This window comes from Callithrix jacchus, chromosome 13 (genome assembly GCF_049354715.1).
Source record: "Callithrix jacchus isolate 240 chromosome 13, calJac240_pri, whole genome shotgun sequence".
NCBI lineage: Eukaryota > Metazoa > Chordata > Mammalia > Primates > Cebidae > Callithrix > Callithrix jacchus.
Window position 1 is genome coordinate 69,565,111 of NC_133514.1, and position 19,676 is coordinate 69,584,786.

General features: G+C 37.3%; 1 protein-coding gene across 14 annotated transcripts in view; it reads left to right on the plus strand.

Annotated features, from left to right (window-relative positions):
- Positions 1–19,676, plus strand: part of TAF4B (TATA-box binding protein associated factor 4b) — a 196,484-nt gene that overhangs the window by 115,895 nt on the left and 60,913 nt on the right. For 2 of the 14 annotated variants that reach the window (XR_004732946.3, XR_013525820.1), the window contains one exon: positions 15,849–15,890. The exons of the other annotated variants lie outside the window; for them this stretch is intronic. The gene's annotated coding sequence lies outside the window, so the exon portion shown is untranslated. The remainder of the gene's footprint in view (positions 1–15,848; positions 15,891–19,676) is intronic. 14 annotated transcript variants of the gene reach the window in all.

Here is a 19,676-nt window from a genome sequence, read left to right on the forward strand (position 1 = left end):
CTCTATCTCCAAAACTCATGGAGTACTGGACAGGAACAAATGAACAAATGAAATCTGTCATTAACAGTACATTCTAGCAATCAAATTAATATAGCAAGGGAAGACTTTCTTAAAAGACAGGTCATAAAGAGCTTGTGTATGACAGCAGAGAAACAGATGGTACGATTTCAAAGCATTGATAGTCTAGGACAGTGGTTCTCAAACTTTGGCATGCATAAAATCATCTGGAAAGCTTGTTAAACTATAGACTACTAGGTCCCACAACCAGAGTTTATAATACTGTAGCACATCTAGGGTAGGACCTGAAAATGGGATTTCTAATAAATTACCATATGTTGTTGCTATTGCTGCTGCTGCTCTGCAGATCACACTGAGAACCATTGGTCTAGGATGAGAAAGAAGCAGGGCTTTGAAATTCATCCCTTTTAATTTCCCACTAACTAAATGGTCAAAGTACTGTGATTTGGGAACCTGAGATTTGGCCTCTTGAATGATAGTAGTTCAGTTATCATCCAATTATCTTTCAGTAGGTTCTCCTGGAACCATGAAAGCTTCACTAGGTTTCCTTCATGGATATTTTACAAGGTAACTTTAATGGTAGTATTTGTTTACTGGTATACCTTAAATGGAAAAGGAAATGTTAGAGATTCACAAGAAGATGGCATGCATACTTTATTTTGATGTGCAGGATCTGTGTGTTTTGAGAGACTTTTCTGTTAGTAGAAAAATGCTTATTTAAAAAAATATAGCATTGAACTGGAAGTAAAGTGTCTTGGATTCTAGATTCAGCCTGCCATTATCAAATGCTTGCTTTGGGGAAAGTTACTTTAATTCTTTGAACTTACCTCTGTTTCCTTGTATTTAAAATGAATTTAATGATACCTGTTCTGCTTATAATACAAGATTGTCATAATTTAAGGGAAGGTGAGACACAAAAGAAAAAATTCAGTAGCTTAAAAACATTAACTGTAGTAAAATTTAAGATACATATTATCAAGGTCTTAGATTTAGATTTGAGAGACCATTTCTTTCCTTCCAGAGGACTGGAAAGAAAATGAGAAGATAAAAGAGTGTAAGGGTGACAACTGAAAAGAAAATTATTGTAATATAGAATAACTGTTACACATTTATATTTTATACAGTTTATAAATCACATGTTATTGCTTTAAGCTAAAGAGAGGTGTCTAATAGAGATTATGAGGAATGTAACATTTTTTCAGGAAGGTAGGGATGGATGAGTAGGGTTGACTAGCAAGGCACCAGAGTTTACCCGTCAAATTCCAGGAATCGCAGATGTTCTGGACAGAGTCTTGGTATCATAATAACTTGTTTTAGTGGTTGGGAGGAAAAAAACAGATTCTAAACTGTTTGATTTGGTGGGATAACTGCCTGATAATTTTATGTAAGGGCTTTTAAAAAGATCTTGTATTTCTGTTGTGGTGTCCTTGAAGTTTAGATAAGGTGGAATGGTGATTTTTTTAAAAAATTTGCAACTTGGCGGGGCATAGTGGCTCATGCCTATAATCCCAGCAGTTCGGGAGTCGAAGGTGGGCCGATCATGAGGTTAAGAGATCTAGACCATCGTGGCCAACATGGTAAAACTGCATCTCTACTAAAAATACAAAAATTAGCTGGGCATGGTGGTGCACATCTGTAGTCCCAGCTACTGGAAAGGCTGAGGCAGGAGAATCGCTTGAATCCAGGAGGCAGAGGTTACAGTGAGCCAAGATCATGCTTCTGCCCTGCAGCCTGGCAACAGAGTGAGACTCCGACTCAAAAAAAGAAAAGAAAAATAAACTCACATCTTGTTTTTTAGGTTCCTTTGGCTTAAGATTCAGCTGTTAAGGTTTAGTAGGTTTTTTTTTTGTTTTGTTTTGTTTTTCTGTTTGCTTTGTTTATTTTAGGATTTAACTTTGCATTCCCTGGTAAACTTGATCTTTTTAGTAATGATTCAGATGTAATTATAAGCATTGTTAAGAATTTTAGAGTTAGATCCATGAAATTTTCTAAAGTATATCTAATTTAATTTAAATTTTTACTATTTAAAACGTTTTCCATTGTTTGGTGTTAGGGTTTTATTGTTACCTTTATGTATACTTAACTTTCATTGTGAAATCAACAGGATGTTATTCTTAGTTCTTCATATCCTGAGTTCAAAACCTGGTGTGATATACTTTGTTTCTCTTATTTCTTTTGATTTTTTCAAACATTCCTATCTGGTGGTATGATTATTTTCATTGCTACTTAAGCATGAGAAAGAAACATATTTTTTGATTTCCCATATTGTCTGTGTCATAACTATCTAGATAAATTTGGTTCTTTCTGTTAAATGAACCCCTTTTTCTGTCCTCACTGTTAGCTAATATGAAATTTGGTTTATTCATTCTTCAGCTAGCACCTCTGATTTTAATCTTTTTGTTTCTGTTTTCAATAATTTTTAGTTTTCCTTTTATTTTTGAAAATTATGTGCTTAGCATCAAGAAGTACCTCTATTGAACTTTACCTCAGAGAACTTGTGTGATCTTCAAGGTCACCTCTTAATGTTTTTTTGGGTCTTGATTAAAGGCTGTACCACCATGTGTTGTACTTATAAATGAGGAGGTGAGTACTGAATACCAGGAATAAAATAATCTTCTATTACTATTGCTTAGTTGCCCTCTAGGGCACTATCTTGAATTTTGGAGACTTCTACTTCCTATCAGAGAGACTGTGAAAAGAGAAATGAAGGTTTTTTCTGCCTCTTCCATTAGCCATAAAGGCAATAGTAAGCATATTCTTAAAAGATAACCTGCCAAACCTGTTTGGTCTCTTTGGAACAAGGTGTCTGTTGCTGGTGTTGGTGAGCAAGCAAGCTTATATTAAACAAAGACTAGTTGGGATATCATATAATAGATACCAATTGTCAGAATTCTGGCTAAACTATCTTTAAAGAGTTCCAGTTAAGATGGAGTAAAAACACTTCATATTTTCTCTCCCACTGAATACAACTATAAAATCTGGACAGAATGCATGGAGCAGCTATTTGAGGACATTGAAAGGTAAATAGTAAACAGATTGGGGAAGAAGATAAGAATTCAAATACTACTTGAACTGGTGGTGAGGTTGCTGTCCTCCACTCCCTACCCCCATTTTTCCCACTGCTTAATTCTAGAACTGGATATAATCACAGAAGTGTGTGGAAAAGTGGGCCAAAGCCCCAGCTTTCTGGCCAGAAGGAGCTCCAGGGAACTAGAAATTACTGAGAAGATGACAGAGAGGGAGGAGCTCAGGAAAGCAACCCCATGTGATTGTGTTAAACTCCTAGACTTGCTCCTGAACTATGCATTTGTCGTCTATGTATCTTATTCTAATGAGCATACCAAAGCCTTTGAGAACTGGACCAACAACCCACCACCAGGTCCCAGATTGACCACTGGAGGATGCACATGTGGGGCAGATCCAATTAGCATTGTGAAAGCTTTGAAAACTGAGCTGATGTTGTAGCCACAGACCACAGAAGGCACATTGGAATCTGTGGCTTGAGCCTGTGTTGACTGCATGCTAAAACAAAGGTATTAACATTCTCTGAAGGATTTCTAGAATACCCAGAGTTTCATAACGTAATACAGTTGACATAGGTTTGAACTGTACAGGTCCATTAGATGTGGATTTTCTCCAACCACTTGTGGATAGAAAATACACTATTTGCAGGATTTGAAAGAAATCCACATATGTAGAGGGCTGACTTTTCATATACACGAATTCTGAAGGGCTGACTGAGAACTGAATATACATGAATTTTGGTGTACTTCGGCATCCTGGAATCAATCCCCTGTGTATACCAAGGGACAGCTGTATTCAAAATATTCAGTATACAATCCAAAATTACTTGACATGAAGAACCAGGAATATCTCAACTCTTATGGGAAGAGACAATCAACAGATACCAGCCCCAAGATAACATAAATGTTGGAATTATCTGACAAACACTTTACTATAAAAAAATGCTCCAAGAAGCAATTATAAACACTCTTGAAATGATTGCAAAAGTAGAAACTTCCAGCAAAGGGCCAGAAAATAAAATGGAAATTTAGGAACTGAAAATGACAATAACCAAAATAAAACACATTCAGCTGAATAGCAGGATAAAATGACAGGAAAGAATCACTTATCCCAGTCAGTAAACCCAGGTTCAACTCACATAATAATCAATCTCTGAAAACTATATAGATAGAATAAAAATCTTGAAAATAACCAGAGAAAAGGGCACATGTCAGTAGAAGAACAATAATTGCAATCACTAGATTTCTCATTAGAAAGCAAATAGAAAAACTGTTTTTTCTTAAAGGAAAAAAATCTGTGGAGATCAGAAGAAAGTGGCAAAACATTTTTGAAAGGAACTGTCAACTTAGAATCCTGTACCTCATGAAAATACCCTGCAGGAACGAAGGTGAAATAAAGACATTTTCTGGTGAAGAAAAAGGAAGAAAATTCATTTCCAACAAAGTTGCTATAAGAGAATTAGGGAATTATTCTGAATGAAGTCAGATGATACCAAAGGGAAACTGAACTTCAGGAATGAAGAAAGCACAATAGAAATGGAAAACATAATAGGCTTTTCTGCTTTTGAATTGAAGTATGTCTAATTGAAAGCAGATTTGAGAACTGACATTGGCAGAATGGTTGAGTAGAGAAGCCTGGTGCTTGTCTCTTTCACAAAAAAAGGACCAAGGCAATGAAGAAACAGATAGGATTTGACTAGAATGTCAGAGTGGTACAGTGCAATGGGGGAATGGAGACACACACACCTGTGATGATTAGAAGTCCAGGAGGGCTGCATGAGGATACCTAGCATCTGCAGTCCTGTCTTTCCCACTTGGGTTGGATCTGGAGAAAAGGCAATCAGAATATCCTAGCCAGCCCCAGTTGCCACCACAAACATGTACAGTCCTTACTATAGGAGAATTCCTCAGTCCTCAAAAGCTCTGAACTCAGCTTAGACAGCTACCACAAATTCACAAAGCTGCACTGCCCCCAGTTAGGAACACTAAGGGGTGCACTGCTAGGCTTCCATCCACCCGCTGTGAGCCAGTCTGCTGCACCACAGCACCATCTTGAGAACAGAGCTACTTCTGGAGTGTGCCCTTCTCAGGGAGTCAGTAGGCACTGCACCTCTCCAGCACTGGGGTTCTGTCTTCATTCCACCAAGTCCACACTTGTGGCTGAATGCCAGAACCCCAGCAACATGGAGCCTGGGCCCAGGATTGGCTGTGATGGTCCTGCATAGAAGAGAAGCCAACTCTTGTCGCCTTCACTTCAAGCTAGAAGAATAGTCTGGCAGTCCTACCCACGGTGAACCTGTTCTTGAGCTGGCCAAACTGTTGAATGCCTGCCCCTTAGTGGGAGAGGCCTTCAAGTCTTTGAGCAGCTGACAGACTTTTGCACCAATGGTGTGGCTATGTGCCTGTGCTCAGGGCCAGAGAAACAGCACTGCAACGTCCGACCTTCCACAGATAAGCTGCTGGTCTGCCCAACAGCCCCATGACCACAATTGATGTTTGAAAAGCAGCTCCACTGGCAGCCAGACTCCAAGGCCAACTGAACAACCATGAGCCCACATTTTGGGCCTGAAAGACTGAGCCATCCTAGCAGACATGCCTTCAGGCCAGTCAGGCAGCTGTGTGCCTGTGTTTTTTGCAACAGGCTGCTATGTCCTTGGGCTGGCTGAGCAACCATGTGTATGTCCTCCCGGCCAGAATAAGAGCCCTGTAGCCCAAATCCAAGCCCCAAGTTGGTGGGCCCACCATGTGCGTGTATATGCCTCGGACCTGAGGAACAGCCCAGTAAGTCCACACCCAGCAAAACTGCACCACCTCCACCACAAACTCAGCCCAGGCCACTGAGACATTTGCATATGTCACTAGTATGGATTACAGCTGAAGAAACTACACTACTGTGTCCACCTAGAACTCAACAAACTGATACCCCAACACCCATTCATGTAAGTAAATCTTTCTCTGTGAAACCTATTCCATAAAATTGGAAGAGGGACTTTTCTACCACATGAATGGAAATCGATGTAGGGATACATCAAACATGAAAAACCACACATAAATATTAATGAAAAGGAACACAGTAATTTTCCAGTAACAGAGGCTAATCAAGAAGTATATAAAATGCCAGAAAAAGAATTCAGAACAATAATCTTAAGTAAACTCAGTGAGATATGGAATACTGATGGACATTTAGTGAAATCAGGAAAACAATTCACAATTTGAATGGATAAATTATTATTTTTATTTATCTTTTTTTGAGATGGAGTCTTGTGTCACCCAGACTGGAGTGCAGAGGCGTGATCGCAGCTTACCTCTGCCTCCTCGGTTCAAGCAATTCCCTGCCTCAGCCTCCCAAGTAGCTGGGATTACAGATGCCTGCCACTACACCTGGCTAATTTCTGTATTTTTAGTAGAGATGGGGTTTCACCATGTTGGGTAGGCTGGTCTTGAACTCCTGACCTTTTGATCCACCTGCCTTGGCCTTTCAGAGTGCTGGAATTACAACATGAGTCACAGCACCCGGCCTTTATTTATCTGTTTTAGAGACAAGATTTTACTTACTCTGTCACCCAGGCTAGAGTGAAGTGTCTTGGGCATAGTTCACTGTACCTTTGAAGTTCTGGGTTCAAGCTATCCTCCCATCTCAGCCTCCTGAGTATCTGAGACTAGAAGCCTGTGCCACCATGCCCAGCTAAGTCAATGAGAAATTTAATAAAGAGATAGATATCATAATAAAGAACCAAACAGAAATCCTACAGCTGTAGAATTCAATGAATGAAATAAAAAATACAATTGAGACCTTCAACAATCACTATACCAAGCAGAAGAAAGAATTTTTGAACTTGAAGAGGTTGAAGCAACACAGGCAGACCAAAAAAAAAAAGAATTATGGGAATTCACAAATTAAAAAATTCTTATTAGATTAACAGTGGATTTCTCAGCAGAAATTATACAGGCCTGGAGAGAATGGGATAATATATTCAAAGTACTGGAAGGAAAAATTAAAAAAAAATGCCAGCCAACAATATTATACCTGGCAAAACTATACTTCAGAATGAGGGAGAAATAAAATGTCTCACGATCAAAAAAATAAGAATATTCATCATCATTAGACTGGCCTTACAAGAAATACTCAAGTGAGTTTTACATTTGAAAGTGAAAAAATGATAACTACCATCATAAAAGGATGTGAAGCTATAAAATTCACTGGTAGAACCAATACACAAAAGAGAAATAGAAAGGAATCAAACCTTATCACTTCAGAAAATGACCCACCTATAAAAATAAACAATAACAGATGAAGAAAGGCACAATGGATATACAAAACAACCAGAAAACAATCAATAAAATGACAGCAGTATATCCTCACTTACCAATAATAATTTGTGTAAACAAATGTAGTGACTGGGAAATTTTTTCTTCTGCAGTCATACCTCAGTAGGTACTAGTCCATCCATACTGGAGAGACACTTTACAAATGTAATAAGTATGTCAGTGCCTTTAGTGAGCATTCAAGTATTACTAAATATCAGGAAATCCATAGGGGTGAGAAAAACCTTACAAATATAATAAAAGTTGTAAGTCCTTGTCTTGGCAACCAAACTTCACCAGACATCAGATAATCCATATTGAAGAGAAACAAACGGCAATGAGTGTGGCAAGATCATCAGTCAAAATTTACACCATGCATGACATCAGAGAACTTACATAACATCCAAATGTGATGAGAAACTTTCTAAATGTGATGAGTGTGGCAAATCCATAATCATTTGTTCAAGCATTAATCTACCTCAGAGCAGTCATACTAAAGAGAAATCCCATAACTGTAATATATGTGGCAGTGGCTTCTTCCAGACCTCAAAACTCTAGGCATTGATATACATGTCTTTGAAGCAACCAAATATACAATGTGTATGCTAAGACCTTGACCCAAGGATCAAACTGTTTAATAACAAAGGATGTTATTAAAAATAAATTCAACTTTTAAAGAATTGATTTTATTAAAAATAAATTCAATTTTAGATTCAGGGGCACACGTACAGGTTTGTAACATGATTATATTGCATGATGCTGAAGTTTGGGGTACAATTGATCCCAGCTCCCAGGTAGTGAGCATAGTACCTAGTAGTTAGTTTTTCAGTACTTTTTTTTTCTGTCATTTCTTTACCCTTCCAAAAGTCCCCAGTGTCTACTATTGCCATCTCAAAGGATTCCGATTGACTACAAATGCAGTAAGTGCATACAGTTTTTTGTTAAAAAAAAAAAAAAAATTCATCAGCGTTCCTGTACACCATGAACTAGCTGAAAAAACAAAACCAAGAAGGCAAGCTCAGTTAAAATTGCTGCTAAACAAACAAAACCATCTGGAAATAATTTAACCCAGAAGATGAAAGACCTGGGCAAGGAGAATTATAAAACACTAATGAAAGAAACTGAAGAAGATACAAGCAAATGTACAAACATCTCATGCTCATGGATCAGAAGAATTAACATTGTTAAAATGACCACGCTTCCCGAAGCAATGTACAAATTCAATGCAGTCCGTATCAAAATACCAAGGTCATTGTTCACAGAAATAGGAAAAATTTGAAAATTCATATGGAACTGCAAAAGACCTCAAATAGCCAAAGCCATCCTGAGGAAAAAGAACAAAGCTGGAGGCATGACACTCTCAGACTTCAAAATATATTGCAAAATTGTAGTCACCAAAATCACATACGACTGGCATAAAAAAAAAAAACGTAAACATAGACGAGTGGAACAGAATAGGGAATTCAGAAGTTAATTGAGGTGTCTACGGTCAACGTATTTTTGACAAAAGTGCCAGGAACACACAACAGGGAAAGCATGTTCTCTTCAAAAAATGGTGCTAAGAAAACAATATTCATAGGCAGAAGAATAAATGTAGACCTCTACCTTCTACCTTATTCAAAAATCAAGTCAAAATGGTTCAAAGATCTAAGTGTAAAACTTGAAATTATAAAACTACTAGAAGAAAACAGGAAATACTTCAGGACATGAGTCCACGAAAATATTTTAAGAATAAGACCTCAAAACCACAGGCAACAAAAGCAAAAATAAACAAATGGGATTATATTAAATGAAAAACTTTTGCATAGCAAAGGAAACAATCCAGAGTGAAAAAAAAAAAAAAACTACAGAATGGGGGCAATATGCAAACTGTTAATCTGACAATGGATTAGTATCCAGAATATACAAAGAACTCAAACATCTTAACAGCAAAAATCAGTCTGATTAACAAATTGGCAAATGAGCCAAGTGCAATGGTTTATGCCTGTACTCTGAACACTTTAGAAGGAAGAGGTGAGAGAATCCCTTGTGGCCAGGACTTTGAGATCAGCCTGGGCAATATAGTGACACCCCCATCTCTACAGAAAACTTAAAACTAAAGGTTAACCAGGTATGGTGGCATAGGCCTGTAGTTATAGCTACTTGGGAGGCTGAAGTAGAATGATCACTTGAGCCCAGGAGGTTGAGGCTGCCGTGAGCAAATAAAAGTCTAATGAAATACACATGACTTATGTAAATGGGAAAATGATCAGAATAGTCATTTCTCAAAAGAAGACAAAGAAACAGCTAACAGGTATAGGAAGAAATGGTCTATGTCACTAATCATCAGAGAAATGGAAATTAAAACCACAACTAGATATCATTTGACCGCAGTGAAGATGGCTATTAACAAAAAGACAAAAAAATAAGAACTGCTATTGAGGACTCAGAGAAAAGGGAATTCTTAAACACTGTCAGTGAGAATATAAACTGGTATAGCTAGCCACTGGAGAATGGCATGGAGGTTCCTCTTAAAACTACAAATAGAACTACCATATGATCCAGCAATCCCATTACTGAGAAAGAAAAAGAAATCAGTATATCCAAGAGATATCTGTATCCCCATGTTCATTTCAGCACTATACATATTAATGGTTGCCAATATATGTTCAACAACAGATGAATGGATAAAGAAAATGTGCTGTAGATACACAGTAGAATGCTATTCAGCCATAAAAAAGAATGAAATCTTGTCATTTATGACAACATTGTATGGAACCTGGAGGACATTATGTTAAGTAAAATAAGCCAGGAAAAGAAAGTTAAACACTGTATGTTTTCACTGGTCTGTGGAAGCTAAAACAAAGTTGGTCTTATAGAAGTAAAAAGGAGAGTAGAGAATAGTAGAGGATGGAAAGGGTCTGGTAGAAAGGGGGATAGGGAAAGATTTGTTAAAGGGTACAAAATTACAGCTAGATAGGAAAAGTAAGTTCTATAGCACTGTAGAGTGGCTATAGTTGATAACATAGTTTTAAGTAGCTACAATGAGGTTAGTGAATGTTCTTAACATGAAGGTAGGATAAATATTTGAGATGATGGGTATACTAATTACCCTCATCGGATAACTGTATATGTGTTGCAACATCACTAAGTCCCCATAAATATGTACAATTATGTGTTAGACTTTATAAAAATTAAATTAATGTTTAGTAATCAGCTATAGTTTTAAATATAAATGCAAATAAAAGTCTAATGAAATACACATGACTTATGTAAAAAATAATGATTGGTGAAATTCATTAAGGATAAATTGAGATTTACCATATACACGGATTAGAAAAATTAACAACAGAGATTATCAGTGTATGTACATGTAATATATAAGACAACTACAGCAAAAATGTGGAGGATAAAGAGCCATATATATGGCCAAGGTTTTTAATATTCCACTTGAAGTGGTAAAATTTTGAAGCTGAGTGGACTAAAAATTTAAGTATGTATATTATAATCCCTAGAATCACCACTAAAATTAATATAAAAAATTTAGAGGTAATGAAAAATATAGTAGATTAAATTAAAATATTAAAAAGTTCAAATAACTCTAAGTAGAAAAAGGGAAATAGAAATAAAAACCAGAGAACAAACAGAAAACAAAATGATAGACCTAAATCTAATAATTAATTATTACATGAAGTGTGAATGGTTCAGCTATACCAACTCAAAGAGACTATCAGAATGGATTAAACATCTGTAATGGAACTGTATCTTTATGCAACTCAAATCACAGGTAATAATATAGGTAAGCTAAAGTAACAAGATGGGAGAAAATGCTTATATTAGAAAAGACTAAAGATTTGAAATCAATAATTTAAACTTCTTCCTTGAGAAACTGGAATAGGAAGAGCAATATAGATGCAAAGCAAGCAGAAGGAAGCACATATCTCTGAGTACTAATCAATGACTTTGGAAAAAAGTTCCCAAAAGCTGGTTCTTTGATCAACAACATTGATGACTTTAGTAAGACTAAGAAAGGAAAAAACAAAGACAAATGACTAATACTGCTCTGTTGCCCAGGCTGGAATGCAGTGTTGAGATCTCAGCTCACTGCAACCTCTGCCTTCTGAGCTCATGGAATCTTACCCCTAGACCCCATCCTCCAGAGTTAGGATTCCATAAGCCCAGGAGGTAAAGGTTGCAGTAAGATGAGCCCACTGCACTCCAACTTAGACAACAGAGTGATATCCTTCTCCCCAAAAGCAAATATAACGAATAACTGTGCATAAACTTAGCCAAGATGATATAGTGCTGTAATCTTTTTAATTTTTTTAGTTCTATAATATTAAACAAATTGGATTTGTAATTAAAACCCTCTTAAAGAGATATCGGCACAGATTTTTCGTAAATTCTAGCAAACATTTACAGAAGAATTAATACCACTTCTATACAGCCTCTTCCAGAAAATAGAAGAGATAGAAATACTTCCAGTTCACTGGGTGCAGTGGCTCACGCCTGTAATCCTAGCACTTTGGGAGACTGAGGCAGGTAGATCACAAGGTTAAGAGATCGAGACCATGCTGGCCAACATGGTGAAACCTTGTCTCTACTAAAAATGCAATAACTATCTGGACATGATAGCATGTGCCTGTAGTCTCAGCTAGTAGGGAGGCTGAGGCAGGGGAATTGCTTGAACCCAGGAGGCAGAGATTGCAGTCAGCTGAGATCACACCACTGCACTCCAGCCTGGCAACAGAGCAAGACTCCATCTCAAAATATATATATATACTTCCAGTTCATTTTATGAGGTCATTGTTGCCCTAATAGTTAAACCCACAAAGATGTTACAAAATGAGAAAAGTACAGGCTAATATCTCTTATGAACATAGATATAAACATCCCAAACAAAATGTTAGCAAATCAAATCTAGTTTAGATTTGATATAAAAAGAATGTATTGATATTTGAATGTGTAAAAGAATAATATACCATGAAAATGTATTTATACTCCCAAAATAAAAAGGTTAATATTTGAAAATCAGTCAGTATAATCTATCATATTAATAGTCTAAGAAAGAAACACAATGTGATCCTATCAGTTAATTTAGAAATATGTTTAATAAAATTTAAAATCCATTAATGATTAAAAACTCTCAGGAATCTACAAATAGAAGATACCTTATTGTCCGAGTGTGATGGCTCATGTCTGTAATCCCAGCATTTTGGGAGGCCAAGGCTGGTGGAAAGCTGGAGACCAGGAGTTCCAGACCAGCCTGGACAACATCTCTATTAAAGTAAGAAATTTTAAAAAGGAAGAGACGTCCTCAGGCTGATGAAGGATAGCTTTTAGAACCCTCCTAATATCATTGTTAGTGGTGACTGAGTGCTTTCTTCCAATGATTAGGAAAAAGGCAAAGATATTTGCTTTTACCACTATTATTCAGTGTTACAGTTTAGCTCCTTATCAGTAAAATAAGGCAAGAAAGACAAATAGATTGGAGACATGGAAATAAAATAGCTTGTCCATTCTTTTAAGTGTGTCTTCCACAGAGCGAAAGTTTTAAATTTTAATGCGGTCCAATTTGACAGTTTTTTCTTTTATAGATATGCATTAATTAGGTGTCGTGTTCAAGAACTCTTTGCTGGCCCCCAAGTCATGTTCTCCTATGTTTTTTGTAAAACATTTTTATAGTTTTACATTTATATTTTGAGTTAATTTTTGTATAAGGTGTGAGGTTTGGATCCAGACTGATTTTTAAAAAAAACTTTTGCACATGGATTTACAGTTGTTCCAACAACATTTGATGTTTGTTTGTTTATTTGTTTGAGATAGAGTTTCACTCTGTTGCCCAAGCTGGAGTACAGTAGCACAGTCTCAGCTGATGGCAGCCTCTGCCTCCTCGGTTCAAGCAGTTCTTCTGCCTCAGCCTGCCAAGTAGCTGGGATTACAGGCATCCACCACCATGCCCAGCTACTTCTTGTATTTTTAGTAGGGTTGGGGTCTTTTCCACCATGTTGGCCAGGCTGGTCTCAAACTTCTGACCTCAAGTGATCCGCCCACCTTGGACTCTAAAAATAGTGGGATTATGAGCGTGAGCCACAGTGCCCAGCCCCACAACATTTGTGTAAAAGACTATGCCAGACACTGAAGTGGTAAGAATATGCTGTAATCAGCTCCTTCCTTTCTATAGAGGCTGGAAGATGGGGCCTTATCATTAGATGTTAGATGGAACAAATAGTAAATTCTTCTGGCAATCTTGAGTTTCTTCAGTTAGTTAGGCTCTTTAAGGAGGTTATGGTCATCCTAGGGTGGTGGCCTTGAACTGTTCAAAACTGTTAATGTTTTGTTGCAAGTTTTTTTAGGCCAAGGTTCAGGCCTAGTTGAGAAGAGGGCTCAGAAGTTTGGTCAAGGAGAGAATTTTTGTCATTTCTCAACTGCATTCCTTTCTGCCTGGCCAAAAATCAATTGGCCATATTTATATGCTTCTTACTTCTGGATTCTCTGTTTTGCTGCATTAGCCTATGTGTCTGTCTCTTTGCCAGTATTATAGTATTTTGATTACTGTCGCCTTATAGGAAGTCTTAATATTGCATGGTATGATTCTTCCAATTTTGTCCTTCTTTAAAAATAGTTTTAGCTATTCTAGTTAGTTTTTCTTTCCATATAAACTTTAGAATCAACTTATCCATATCAACAACAAAATTTTATTAGAATTGTTTTAAGTCTGTAGATGAATTTGGAGAGAATCGAAATCTTTGTTGAGTCGTACAAGCCTGGACACAGCATGTCTCTCCATTTATGTATTTATTTTTTATTTCTTTCATAGACATTTTTAAATTTATAGTGTAGAAATACCTGTACGTGTTATATTTATATCTCAGCATTTCATTTGAGAGACAGCAATTATAAATGACATTTAAAAATTTTAAGTTGGCCAGGTGTGGTGTCTCATGGCCTGTGTGGTATCTCCCAGCACTTTGGGAGGCCAAGTTGGGCGGATCACGAGGTCAGGAGATCGAGACCATACTGGCCAATGTGGTGAAACCTCGTCTCTACTAAAATACAAAAAATTAGCCTGGCGTTGTGGTGTGCGCCTGTAGTCCCAGCTACTTGGGAGGCTGAGGCAGGGGAATCCCTTGAACTGGGAAGCAGAGGTTGCAGTGAGCTGGGATCGTGCCACTGCACTCCAGCCTGGCGACGGAGCAAGACTCTTGTCTCCAAATAAAATAAAATAAAATAAATTTCAAGTTTCAAATTGTACCTTAGTGGTATTTAGAAGTCACTTACTACATGTGTCAACCTTGCATCTTATAATATTGCTAAACTCACTTATCAGTCTTAGTAGGATTTTTAAATATATAGATAACTTGGGGTTTTCTGCATAAATAATCATATCATTTGCAATTCTGTTTCCACTGGCAAGCCTCTAACTCAGTGGCTATTTTTATTGAACTGAGGTTACTTATTGTAGTCTTTATCCTTGATATATGCTAGATTTGCATTAATGTTCAAAACTTCCTCCTTTTGTGGTTAAAAGTGCCTGACTTTTCTCTTTCGTGCTTACCAAGATACATTGGTTTTGAGAAAGCTTGTTATAAATACAGGGCCAATGAAAACTACGGTCAGTTTCCAATTTTGTTAGATTTTTGCAAAATTTTTCTAATATTTTGTGTGGAAGACTTCAGAAAACCAAAGTATAATTTGGAGAATAGGATAAAATGTTATACTACACGTAGGAGAATTTGAAGACAGTGGTCAGTTTAAAAACCTTTTATTTTGTGTGACTATCTTGCAGATGCCATTTCTCTACAGGGAAGGACTTTAAAATATAGTTTGTTGTTTGATCTGTACTGCTGGATAGATTAATTAAAATCATTATTTTGTCACCTAAGTTCTGAATTGTGGCAGCATTAGACCCTAAAACTGTATTTTATTAAAAAGCCCAGAAGCAACAAAAGGTATTTTATAACTTCTGAAAACACTTTTCTAACAATTTGTTTATAAGTAAACACACAATTTAAAAGGATTTCTTCCTATAATTTGTGGAGCAAGTGGAAAATGGTTCTTATTTTCTTTGATTAATTTTTGTCTTAGTTCATTTGGGCTGCTATAATGAAATAGACTGGATAGCTTATAAACAACAGAATTTCATTTTTCACAGTTACAGAGGCTAGGAAGTCCAAGATCAAGGTGCTAGCAGATTCAGTATCTGGTTAGAGCCTGCTTCCTCACTATGTTCTCACCTGGTGGAAGGGGCGAGGGGTTTCTCTTAAGTCTCTTTGTTTATTTAAGATGGAGTTTCGCTCTCATTGCCCATGCTGGAGTGCAATGGTGCAATCTTGGCTCACTGCAACCTCTGCCTCCCGGGTTCAGCCGATTCTCCTGCCTCAACCTCCCAGGTATCTGGGATTACAGGCATGTGCCACCATGACTGGCTGATTTTGTGTTTTGTTTTGTTTTTTTATGTTGGAAATCATTAAAATTTATTTTATTTATTAATTTTTTTTTACTTTTTTTTTTGCATTTTAGGTTTTGGGGTACATCTGAAGAACATGCAAGATTGTTGCATAGGTACACACGTGGCAGTGTGATTTGCTGCCTTCCTCCCCTTCACCTATATCTGGCATTTGTCCCCATGCTATCTCTCCCCAACTCCCCACCCCCTGCTGTCCCTCCTCTGTTTCCCCCCAACAGACCCCAGTGTGTGATGCTCCCCTCCCTGTGTCCATGTGTCCTCATTGTTCAACACCCACCTATGAGTGAGAACATGTGGTGTTTGATTTTCTGTTCTTGTGTCAGTTTGCTGAGAATGATGGTTTCTAGGTTCATCCATGTCCCTAAAAAGGACACAAACTCATCGTTTTTGATTGCTGCATAATATTCCATGGTGTATATGTGCCACATTTTCCCTGTCCAGTCTATCATCAATGGGCATTTGGGTTGGTTCCAGGTCTTTGCTATCGTAAACAGTGCTGCAATGAACATTCGTGTGCATGTGTCCTTATAGTAGAACGATTTATAATCCTTTGGATATATACCCAGTAATGGATTGCTGGGTCAAATGGAATTTCTGTTTCCAGGTCCCTGAGGAATCGTTGAACTGTCTTCCACAATGGTTGAACTAATTTACACTCCCACCAACCGTGTAAAAGTGTTCCTATTTCTCCACATCCTCTCCAGTATCTGTTGTCTCCAGATTTTTTAATGATCACCACTCTCACGGGTGTGAGATGGTATCTCAATGTAGTTTTGATTTGCATTTCTCAAGTGACTAGTGATGATGAGCATTTTTTCATATGTTTGTTGGCCTCATGTATGTCTTCTTTTTTGTAAAATGTCTGTTCATATCCTTCCCCCACTTTTGAATGGGCTTGTTTTTTTCTTGTAAATCTGTTTTAGTTCTTTGTAAATTCTGGATAGCAGCCCTTTATCACATGGGTAAACTGCAAAAATTTTTCCATTCTGTTGGTTGCCGATTCACTCTACTGACTGTTTCTTTTGCCTTGCAGAAGCTGTGGAGTTTGATTAGGTCCTTTTGTCTATTTTTGTTTTTGTTGCCAATGCTTTTGGTGTTTCGGTCATGAACTCCTTGCCTATGCCTATGTCCTGAATGGTTTTGCCTAGATTTTCTTCTAGGGTTTTTATGGTGTCAGGTCTTATGTTTAAGTCTTTAATCCATCTGGAGTTAATTTTAGTGTAAGGTGTCAGGAAGGGGTCCAGTTTTTGTTTTCTGCACATGGCTAGCCAGTTTTCCCAACACCATTTATTAAACAGGGACTCCTTTCCCCATTGCTTATTTTTGTCAGGTTTGTCAAAGATTGGATGGTTATAGATATGTTATGTTGCCTCCGAGGCCTCTGTTCTGTTCCATTGGTCTGCATCTCTGTTTTGCTACCAGTACCATGCTGTTTGATTACTGTAGCCTTATAGTATAGTTTGCAGTCTGGTAGTGTGATGCCTCCTGCTTTGTTTTTTTTGCTTAGAATTGACTTGGCTATGTGGGCTCTCTTTTGTTTCCATATAAAGTTCATGGTGGTTTTTTCCAGTTCTGTGAAGAAGGTCATTGGTAGCTTGATGGGGAAAGCATTGAATCTGTAAATTACTTTGGGCAGTATGGCCATTTTCACAATATTGATTCTTCCTAACCATGAACATGGAATGTTTCTCCATCTGTTTATGTCCTCTCTTATTTTCTTGAGCAGTGGTTTGTAGTTCTCCTTGAAGAGGTCCTTTATATTCCTTGTTAGTGGTATTCCTAGGTATTTTATTCTCTTTGTAGCAATTGTGAATGGGAGTCTGTTATTAGTGTATAGGAATGCTTGTGATTTTTGGACACTGATTTTGTATCCTGAGACTTTGCTGAAGTTCCTTATCAGTGTCAGGAGATTTTGGGCTGAGACAATGGGGTCTTGTAAATATACAATCATGTCATCTGCAAATAGAGACAATTTGACTTCCTCCTTTCATATTTGAATACCCTTTATTTCTTTTTCTTGCCTGATTGCTCTGGCTAGAACTTCCAGTACTATATTGAATAGGAGTGGTGAGAGAGGGCATTCTTGTCTAGTGCCAGATTTCAAAGGGAATGCTTTCAGTTTTTGCCCATTCAATATGATATTGGCTGTTTGTTTTTCATAAATAACTTTTATTATTTTGAGATACGTTCCATCAATACCGAGTTTATTGAGGGTTTTTAGCATAAAGGGCTGTTGAATTTTGTCAGGGGCCTTCTCTGCATCAATTGAGATAATCATGTGGTTTTTGTCTTTGGTTCTGTTTATGTGGTGGATTACGTATATAGACTTGCGTATGTTGAATCAGCCTTGCATCCCCGGGATGAATCCTACTTGATCATGGTGGATAAGCTTTTTGATGTGCTGTTGCAATTGGCTTGCCAGTATTTTATTGAAGATTTTTGCATCTATGTTCATCATGGATATTGGCCTGAAGTTTTCTTTTCTTGCTGAGTCTCTGCTGGGTTTTGGTATCAGGATGATGTTGGTCTCATAAAATGATTCGGGAAGGATTCCCTCTTTTTGGATTATTTGAAATAGTTTCAGAAGGAATGGTACCAGCTCCTCTTTGTGTGTCTGGTAGAATTCGGCTGTGAACCCATCTGGACCTGGCCTTTTTTTTGGGTGGTAGGCTTTTAATTGCTGCCTCAACTTCAGACCTTGTTATTGGTCTATTCAGGGTTTTGACTTCTTCCTGGTTTAGCCTTGGGAGGATGCAAGTGTCCAGGAATTTATCCATTTCTTCCGGGTTTACTAGTTTATGTGCATAGAGTTGTTTGTAATAATCTCTGATGATGGTTTGAATTTCTGTGGAATCTGTGGTGATATCCCCTTTTTCATTTTTTATTTCATCTATTGATTATTCTCTCTTTTCTTTTTTATTAATCTGGCTGGTGGTCTGTCTGTTTTGTTGATCTTTCGAAAAACCAGCTCCTGGATTTATTGATTTTTTTTGAAGGATTTTTTGTGTCTCTGTTTCCTTCAGTTCTGCTCTGATCTTAGTTATTTCTTGTCTTCTAGGTTTTGAGTTTTTTGATCTTGCTTCTCTAGGTCTTTCAATTTTGACAATAGGGTGTCAATTTTAGATCTCTCCTTGCTTCTCCTGTGGGCATTTATTGCTATATATTTTCCTCTAGAGACTGCTTTAAATGTGTCCCAGAGATTCTGGTATGTTGTGTCTTCATTCTTGTTGGTTTCAAAGAACATCTTTATTTCTGCCTTCATTTCATTGTTTATCCAGTCAACATTCAAGAGCCAGTTGTTCAGTTTCCATGAAGCTGTGCGGTTCTGTTAGTTTCTGAATTCTGAGTTCTCACTTGAATTCACTGTGGTCTGAGAGACTGTTTTGATTTCCGTTCTTTTGCATTTGCTGAGGAGTGATTTACTTCCAATTATGTGGTCCATTTTAGAGTAGGTGTGATGTGGTGCTGAGAAGAATGCATATTCTCTGGATTTTGGGTGGAGAGTTCTGTAAATGTCTATAAGGTTTGCTTGGTCCAGGTCTGAGTTCAAGTCCTGGATATCCTTGTTAATTTTATGTCTCGTTGATCTGTTTAATATTGACAATGAGGTGTTCTAAGTCTCTTTGTAAGTCATTAAGAACTTGCCTTCTGTATCTGGGTGCTCCTGTATTGGGTCCGTATATATTTAGGATAGTTAGCTCTTCTTGCTGCATTGATTCTTTTACCATTACATAATGTCCTTCTTTGTCTCTTTTGTCTTTGTTGTTTTAAAGTCTGTTTTATCAGAGACGAGAATTGCAACTTCTGCTTTTTTTTTTGCTCTCTATTTGCTTGGTAAATCTTCCTTCATCCCTTTATTTTGAGCCTTTGTGTATCCTTGC